Consider the following 9248-nt stretch of genomic DNA (forward strand, 5'->3'; position numbering starts at 1 on the left):
ACATTTACTTTAGCAATCCTTCTTAGTATTTTATATACCTTGATCACATCCCCTCTCATTCTTCTAAACTCCAGCAAGTACAAGCCCAAGCTTATTAATCTCTCCTCATACAGCAACCATTTCATCCTCAGAATCAATCTGGTAAAACTCTTCTGATCTGCCTCCAATGCCACCACATCGTTCCTCAAATAAGGAGACCAAAACTGGACCCAATACTCCAGATGTGGTCTCAGCAACATCCTATACAATTGCAACAAAACGTCTCTACTTTTATACTCACAGTCCTTATGCAATATACGTTAACATTCCATTTGCCATGCTGTACCTGCATACGGACTTTCTGCGATTCATGAACAAAGACACCCAGATCCCTCTGCCCAGACATTTTGAACCTGCTTTCCATTTAGATAATAACTTGCCTTTCTGTTTTTTCAGCCAAAATGGATAAACTCACACTTATCTACTTTAAACTCCATCTGCCAATTTTTGGCCCAATCTCCTAGCCTATCGATATCCATCTGTAAAATTTTGATCTCCTCTTCACTGCCTGTGTTCCCACCTATTTTAGTATTATCCGCAAATTTTACTATGTTACACACTCTGTCCCTGCTTGCAGGTCATTTATATAGCAAGTTGGGGTAATGACCAAATTTCTGTTGATGTACATTCAGCTTTTCACATCCCATTAGGGTCTATGACCTGAGAGGTTTACCTGATGTACAGTACCATTTAACATACCATAATTATTCTAAATCATGATTCTCTCCAGTTGATTTTTAAGCAATTAATTACTCTTTGTTTGCATCAAGCAAGCATAGTCCTGGAATTGTTGCATAGATTTAGGGAATGAGATGCTGAAATTACACCAATATGGTCAGGTTTACTGAACATCAGTACATGTAGACCATCATGTTTTCTTAGAATTTGGAAATAGGTTGGACAATTAAGAGCTGATCCAATTTGGGGGCAGTTTTCAAATTTGTCAAACAGGACACTGCCTTAAGCTAATCACAAAAAGCTTTCCCTCCTATTCATGCCAGGAAAATGAAGGATACAGTAACACAGCAACCTTGACAAGTACACAGCAATTTAATTGTTTATTGCACTGTATAGCAAATGGTTAAAACATGAATTCAGGTGATTAATTGCCACCGAATACAAAAGAATGTAGGAATGAGGCCTTTCAGCCCAGCTATTTCACTCAAATCCGAGCCTGTCTCAGTGCTAGCCTTGACTTAGTGATATTACACTTTTGAATCATGAGCTCAAGTTCCAAAGACTTACGCACATAACCCAGGCAGTCGGACACTTAAGGAACTTTCAAGCAGTTATTGGATAGGCATATGGAGTCCACTAGAATGATTGGGAGTAGGTTGATTTGATCTTAGTTTCAGACTAGTTGGGTACAACATCGTGGGGCGAAGGGCCTGTACTGTGCTGTACAGTTTTATGTTCTAATGCTACTGGAGGACCACCTGGTCTCTGGTCAACATTTATCGCTCATCCAACATCACTAACAGATGGTCAGTGCTTTATTTCATTGCTGCTTGCCTGTCATGTTTCTTATATTTTACTTAAAAGTAAAGCACTTTAGGATATCCCAAGGTTATGAGAGGTGCTGTATAAATGCAAGTTTGGTTCCTTCTTGCGATATACCTACTTACAATGAAGGAAAAAATGAGCAGGTTCCTGGATAAGTAATATTACATTCCCCAGCTAAATTTAAATATTTGTACTAATTGGGCAAGGCATTTGGGAATTGCAGCAATTTGTTTCCAGACTACCCCACACTTGAGGATATACACATATCTAGTAAATATAACTTTGTGCATGTAAGAGATACAAGATTAATTAGAATTTGAAATTGATTCACTGTTCTCCAACCCAATCACGAGTTATTTACCATTTCTCAGAGTAAAGACGAACACAGATTATTTTTAGTTTAAAAAAGTTTTGCTTATTTTTATAGACACTCATTGTTAAGGATGACAAACATAACTTTAATAATCAAATTAGGAAATACATATTTTGCTACAATACTTTAGTGTCAGCCGTTACAAAGACACAAATTTCCATTTTAGCTGAAGGAAAACTTCAAATACTCTAAATCCGAGTATGCATTATTCGCCAAATTCTTAAAGCCAAGTTTCAAATCATTGGTCTCTCATCTCATCTAATACACGTATTCGATCTCGACCAACCACCGGACATAAAAGTAAAAAGGCAGAACATGAACAAACTTATTTCTAATACCATCACAAGTAATTCAACTGCACATAGCATATTTCAACCCACATTCAACTGTGTTGAAATGACAGGAAATTGGCCAATAAATTCAGAGACAAAGCGAATACGTTTATACAGAGAGATAGAATCATAGTTCCTATTGTTGGCTGATCAGGTGTAAATTCTTTTTTGATGAGCCTACCTAGAGAGCAAAGGAAATGAACTTGACCTATTTATATCAGGAATATTCACAAGTCAAAGTCTTCAGTCCAAGAAAATAACAGCGTAAAAAAAGTGACTATATAGATTCATAGGATCCCTATTGTGCGGAAGCAGGCCATTCAGCCCGCTGAGCCTGCACGACCCCCGGAAAGGGCACTCCATCCAGATACTCCCCCGCCCACCCAACCCTATCGCCGTAATCTGCACATCCCTGGACATACAGGGGAAGTGTAGCACGGCCAATCCACCTAACCTGCCGATCTTTTTTGTTGGGGGGGGGGGGGGGGTACCAGAGCACTGGAGGAAACCCGCAGAAACAGCTAGAACGTGCAAACTCCAGTCACCCGAGGCCAGAATCGAACCCGGGTCCCTAGCGCTGCGAGCCAGTAATGCTAACCACCGTGCCACCGACTTCTCAAATTGCTCAGATTTTTATTTAATTTCATAACTGAAGAACGTATGGGATTCCAAACGGTAACCCTTCCTCTCCCCACAGATGCTGCCAGACAAGAGTCGTCGAAAAGTAGTATGCAAACAGGGAGAGATATAATATACAGCTGGGCCGCATACGTACAATAAATAAAGGTTTAAACTCAGTGCATGCCCTGCGTGTAAAATACAGTAAGTTTCCCTGCGATACAGTCAGGGCTGAGGGAGCTGGTCGGAGCTCAGCAATAAAACTTCTGTTCTTTATATCCCCACAAAGAGGTTGAAGGGAGCAAATACTTGGCGATTTGCACAAATCTCGAGTTTTAAAACGCATTGTAATTGTACACAGGCATCCTAGTTATTTCATCAGGAGGTAGTGAGCCCTAGACCTTGTCTGCCCCCCCCCCCCGCCGCCGCCCCCCCGCCGCCCCCGGCGGGCCCCAGCCGCCACCCATCCTCCAAAAGGCACTTACCTCAGCTCCCCCGTAAACCCCTCGCTTTTCGAAACATCTCAACCAGCAACGCTGCAAAGAAAAAAAGATTGAGGGGGGGGGGGGGAGCTGCGCCGGCGGAAGGCTCGACTCAAACTCCGACCAACCGGGGGATGGGGCCCAAGCGGCAGATCCCCGGGAGGGTTTTCCTAACGGGAAAAGCGTCAGACCGGCAGTGCCATAGCTCTCACTGGCTTCCCCGGACGGTTAATGGTGATCGCGTGAACATTTGGAGGAGAAAGATGGAGGGAGAGTGGGGGATGGGAGGGCGTGACGGACCCCCTAACCTGCTGGCGGAAACTCCATGACGACCGATGACTGACAGCGAGACCTGACCAGTCGCGCGGGAGGCGCCCGTGGCTGAGGCTCCTGGCAACCAGCGAACCAATGGGAGGTGGCCATTTGGGGTGGGGCGGGGCCTTTGGTGTTGGGGGGTGGTGGTGTCGAGAGCGCGATGAGCAGGCGGTGAGTCACTCCAGCCCGCCTGGGTTACCCGCTCGCCTTTCGAAGCGATGTCTGCAGAAATCGTCCAGCGTTTGCAAAAAGGGGGAGGAAAAAAAATCTGGGGGCGCTGATGGTGAAAAAAAATTTCAGATTGCACTTTGCATCATGCAAAGGAAATCAGACAGAGCCAACGATTACAATACCAATTGGGCAAGAGCAGTCATAAAATATTCACCGTGCGCAGAAGCCTGTCAGAAACCCGCATTTAAAGCATTTTCTGCTTTTATCTCAAAAATCAGACGCTTGGCAGGAATTATAGAAGGATTACAGCCCAGATGGAGGTTTGTCAGCCCATCGGATCCGTTCCAACTCTTTGCAAGGACAGCTTACCTCGTCCCATTCCCCAACCTTTGTCCTGTCAGCCCGCAGTTCTTTTTCTTTTCAGGTGCAAGAGCCAATTAATTCCCATTGGAAAAGAATGCGCCTCCGCCACCCTTTCAGGCAGTTCATTCCAGATCACAGCTGCACACCAAAAACCGTTTCTGCATTCACTTTTGGCTCTTTTGCCAATCACCTTACTGTCTGTCCCTTCTCCCAGTGGCAGAAGTGTCTCCCTATTCTACCTCGGTCTCTCATGATTTTGAACATTTCTATCCTATCTCAACTTCTCTGAGGAGAACAAGCCCGGTTTCTTGACTCTAACCAGGTCACTGAAGTCCCTTTGCATTCTCTATAAAGCCTCCAAATCCATCATAAAGTGTGATGCCCAGAACTGAACACAATGCCCCAGTCGAAGCCGAACCAGTGCTTTATAAAGGTTCATTATAATGTATTTGCTTTTGCACTCTATGCCTCACTTTAACATAGATAACAGAACATACAGTGCAGAAGAGGGTCATTTGGCCCATTGCGTCTGCACCGACCCACTTCAGCCCTCCCATACACCCTATCCCCCTAACCCAATAACTCCTCCTAAACTTTTTGGACACTAAGGGAAATTTAGTGTAGCCAATCCACCTAACATGCATGTCTTTGAACTGTCGGAGGAAACCAGAGCACCCAGAGGAAACCCATGCAGACACGGGGAGAATGTGCAAACTCCACACAGACAGTGACCCGGGGCCTGAGTCCTCAGCGTGTGAGCAGCAGTGCAAACCACTGTGCCACCATGCTACCCCCACCACCACCTAAATGTCCCTTTAACCATTTTCTCAACCTGCCCTGCACCTTCAACAATTTGTTCACATATAATCCCAGGTCTCTCTGCTCCTGCACCATCTTCAGAATTGTACTCTTTAGTTAATTTGGGCGCATTTAACAGGAAATAAAGAGAGTCCCATTTCTCGGCCCCTGCAGCTCCAAGAATGATCCTACTTAGAACAGGACCTGTTTGGCATGGGTGAGGAACGCCCCACCGAGACCGCACTTACCTTCATTTCCTGCACTGATGGCTCATCAGCGCAGGACAAAATCGGGATGCCATTTTTAAATGCCACCTGATCTCTCAACACCCCACCGCGGCCTCTGGGCCCCCGCCCCCCCCCCCCCCCCACCCCCCATGCCCCAATTTGCTTGTTAGGGGACCCTCAAGCCCCTTTCACCTCATATGGGCAGGGCACCCCTGGCCTGATCCGCGGCATGGGCAACCTGCCACCTTGGCACGGCCAGGCTAGCAAAGGCACTTTCAGGGTGCCAGGCTGGCAATGTCCAAGTGGCAGGTTGCCTGTGTTGGGGATGGGCCTGGGGGGGGTTGAGAGATTGGGGCAGCACGGTAACATTGTGGATAGCACAATTGCTTAACAGCTCCAGGGTCCCAGGTTCGATTCCGGCTTGGGTCACTATCTGTGCGGAGTCTGCACATCCTCCCAGTGTGTGCGTGGGTTTCCTCCGGGTGCTCCGGTTTCCTCCCACAGTCCAAAGATGTGCAGGTTAGGTGGATTGGCCATGATAAATTGCCCTTAGTGTCCAAAATTGCCCTTAGTGTTGGGTGGGGTTACTGGGTTATGGAGATAGGGTGGGGGTGTTGACCTTGGGTTTCCAAGAGCCGGTGCAGACTCGATGGGCCGAATGGCCTCATTCTGCACTGTAAATTCTATGATAATCTATGATTTAAAAATGGTGCCCTGATCTCTTCCTGCACTGACGGAAATTAAAGTAAGTGCAGCCACGGCAGGGCACTTTTGCACTGCCACCCAGGCACCTTGCAGTGCCAAGGTACCCATGTTGCAGCAGGAGTGTCAGGATATTACCCTGCCCAGAGCCCAACCTCCCAATGGCCTGAAAGACCCCCCTAGGTGCCGTTACACCTGGTCCATGTTTGTGTGGACCAGTGCTAAACGGTGCCATGGCGAGGTCTCCCAAACGAGGACATTCAATCCTGCACCTTGGGAGACTCTAGCACAGACATATTTTTTTTAATAAACATTTTATTGAGGTATTTTTGGTATTGTAACAAAAACAAAATAAACAATGTACATGAAACTATAAACATAGTGCAAAAGACGTCTCCCTTCCTTACAGATCCCACCTTTATTAACCCCCTACTCTAAACTAAACTAACCCCCCCCCTCCCCATCAGCTGACAATTAATTTTCCGCGAAGAAGTCGACGAACGGTTGCCACCTCCGGGCGAACCCTAATGGTGACCCTCTCAAGGCAAACTTGATATTCTCCAAACAGAGAAAGCTAGCCATGTCTGATAGCCAGGTCTCCGACTTCAGGGGCTTTGAGTCCCTCCAAGCTAATAGTAACCATCTCCGGGCTACCAGGGAAGCAAAGGCTAGAACGTCTGCCTCTTCTCCTGGATTCCCGGGTCTTCCGACACCCAGAAAATCGCCACCTCTGGACTCAGCGCCACCCTTGTTTTTAACACCGTGGACATGACATCTGCAAACCCCAGCCAAAATCCCCTAAGCTTCGGCCATGTCCAGAACATGTGGACATGGTTCGCTGGTCCTCCCGCACATTTTGCACACCTCTCTTCTACACCAAAGAACCTGCTCATCCGGGCCACTGTCATGTGAGCCCGATGAACGACCTTGAATTGTATCAGGCGGAGCCTGGCACATGTTGCTGCCGCGTTGACTCTACTCAACGCGTCCGCCCATAGACCATCCTCTTTCTCTCCTCCCAGCTCCTCCTCCCACTTGAGCTTCAACTCCTCGGTCTGTGTCGCCTCTGACCCCATAAGTTACTTGTAAATGTCAGAGACGCTCCCTTCTCCTACCCACCCTCTGGAAACTACCCTGTCCTGAATCCCCCTTCGCGATAGGAGCGAGAAGGTTGACACCTGTTTACATAGGAAGTCCCGCACCTGCAGATACCTGAATTTGTTTCCCCTCGCCAACCCAAACTTCTCCTCCAGCGCCCTCATACTCAAAAAGCTCCCCTCTATAAACATATCCCCCATCCTCTCAATCCTGCTCTCCGCCATATCCGGAACCCCCCATCCATACTTCCTGGTGCGAACCGGTGATTATTACAGATTGGGGACCAGACCAATGCTCCCTCTGCTCCCACATGTCTCCTCCATTGCCCCCAGACTCTCAGGGCCGCCACCACCACGGGGCTTGTGGAGTACCGTGCCGGCGGGAACGGCAGAGGCATAGTTACCAATGCCCCCAGAGTGGTGCCCTTGCAAGAAGCTGCCTCCATACGCTCCCATGCCGACCCCTCCCCCAACATCCACTTTCTGATCATGGCTATATTCCAAGATGGCGCTGGAGCGAGGCGACTCTCTGCGAGCTCTCCCAAACAGATCCACTTTTTACTTAACCTATACTCGTTTCCACTCCGAAGTCCCCACCTGCTTCAAGAAGACCACCATCATACCGGTACCAAAGAAGAACTAGGCAACGTGCCTCAATGACTACCGACCAGTGGCCCTGACTTCAGTCGTAATGAAGTGCTTCAAGAGGTTGATCATGAAGCGCATCACCTCCAACCTCCCAGAACGCCTTGATCCACTGCAATTCGCATACCGCTGCAACCGGTCCACATCAGACACCATTTCCCTGGCCCTGCACTCATCCCTAGAGCATCTCGAAAACAAGGACTCCTACATTAGACTCCTATTTATTGACTACAGCTCCACCTTCAACACCAAAATCCCAGCCAAGCTCATATCAAAGCTCCAAAACCTAGGACTTGGCTCCCCACTCTGCAACTGGATCCTCGATTTTCTGACCAACAGACCACAATCAGTAAGAATGAACAACAACACCTCCTCCACAATAGTCCTCAACAGCAAGGCTGCGTACTTAGCCCCCTACTCTACTCCCTGTACACACATGACTGCCTGGCAAAACGTGGTTCCAACTCCATCTACAAGTTTGCTGACGATACGACCATAGTGGGCCGGATCTCGAATAACGATGAGTCCGAATACAGGAGGGAGATAGAGAACCTAGTGGAGTGGTGTAGCGACAACAATCTCTCCCTCAATGCCAGCAAAACTAAAGAGCTGGTAATTGACTTCAGGAAGCAAAGTACTGTACACACCCCTGTCAGCATCAACGGGGCCGAGGTGGAGATGGTTAGCAGTTTCAAATTCCTAGGGGTGCACATCCCCAAAAATCTGTCCTGGTCCACCCATGTCGACGCTACCACCAAGAAAGCACAACAGCGCCTATACTTCCTCAGGAAACTAAGGAAATGCGCCATGTCCACATTGACTCTTACCAACTTTTACAGATGCACCATAGAAAGCATCCTATCAGGCTGCATCACAGCCTGGTATGGCAACTGCTCGGCCCAGGACCGCAAGAAACTTCAGAGAGTCGTGAACACCGCCCAGTCCATCACACGAATCTGCCTCCCATCCATTGACTCCATCTACAACTCCCGCTGCCTGGGGAAAGCGGGCAGTATAACCAAAGATCCCTCCCACCTGGCTTACTCACTCTTCCAACTTCTTCCATCGGGCAGGAGATACAGAAGTCTGAGAACACGCACGAACAGACTCAAAAACAGCTTCTTCCCCTCTGTCACCAGACTCCTAAATGACCCTCTTATGGACTGACTTCATTAACACTACACCCTGTATGCTTCATCCGATGCCAGTGCTTATGTAGTTACATTGTATATGTTGTGTTGCCCTATTATGTATTTTCTTTTATTCCCTTTTCTCCTCATGTACTTAATGATCTGTTGAGCTGCTCGCAGAAAAATACTTTTCACTGTACCTCGGTACACGTGACAATAAACAAATCCAATCCAATCCAATATTTGTCGCCCAGTAATAGTTACTAAAAGTACCAGCCCGCCCTCTCCCCGACTCTGCTCAAGCATTACCTTCCTTACTCGCGGGATCTGGCCCACCCAAAGGAAGCCAGTGATCACTTTGTTGACCCGTTTAAAAAAGAACCACGGAATAAAGATGGGGAGACACTGAAATACAAACAGGAATCTCGGCAGGACCGTCATCTTCACCGTCTG

General features: G+C 47.7%; 1 protein-coding gene across 4 annotated transcripts in view; it reads right to left on the reverse strand.

Annotated features, from left to right (window-relative positions):
* The window catches only part of LOC140426147 (suppressor of cytokine signaling 5-like), a 50999-nt gene extending 47331 nt beyond the window's left edge, over window positions 1–3668 (reverse strand). For all 4 annotated transcript variants that reach the window (XM_072510582.1, XM_072510572.1, XM_072510592.1 and 1 more), the window contains exon 1: window positions 3351–3668. The gene's annotated coding sequence lies outside the window, so the exon portion shown is untranslated. The remainder of the gene's footprint in view (window positions 1–3350) is intronic.
* Window positions 3669–9248: the final 5580 nt, after the last annotated feature.

Source organism: Scyliorhinus torazame, chromosome 1 (assembly GCF_047496885.1).
Source record: "Scyliorhinus torazame isolate Kashiwa2021f chromosome 1, sScyTor2.1, whole genome shotgun sequence".
NCBI lineage: Eukaryota > Metazoa > Chordata > Chondrichthyes > Carcharhiniformes > Scyliorhinidae > Scyliorhinus > Scyliorhinus torazame.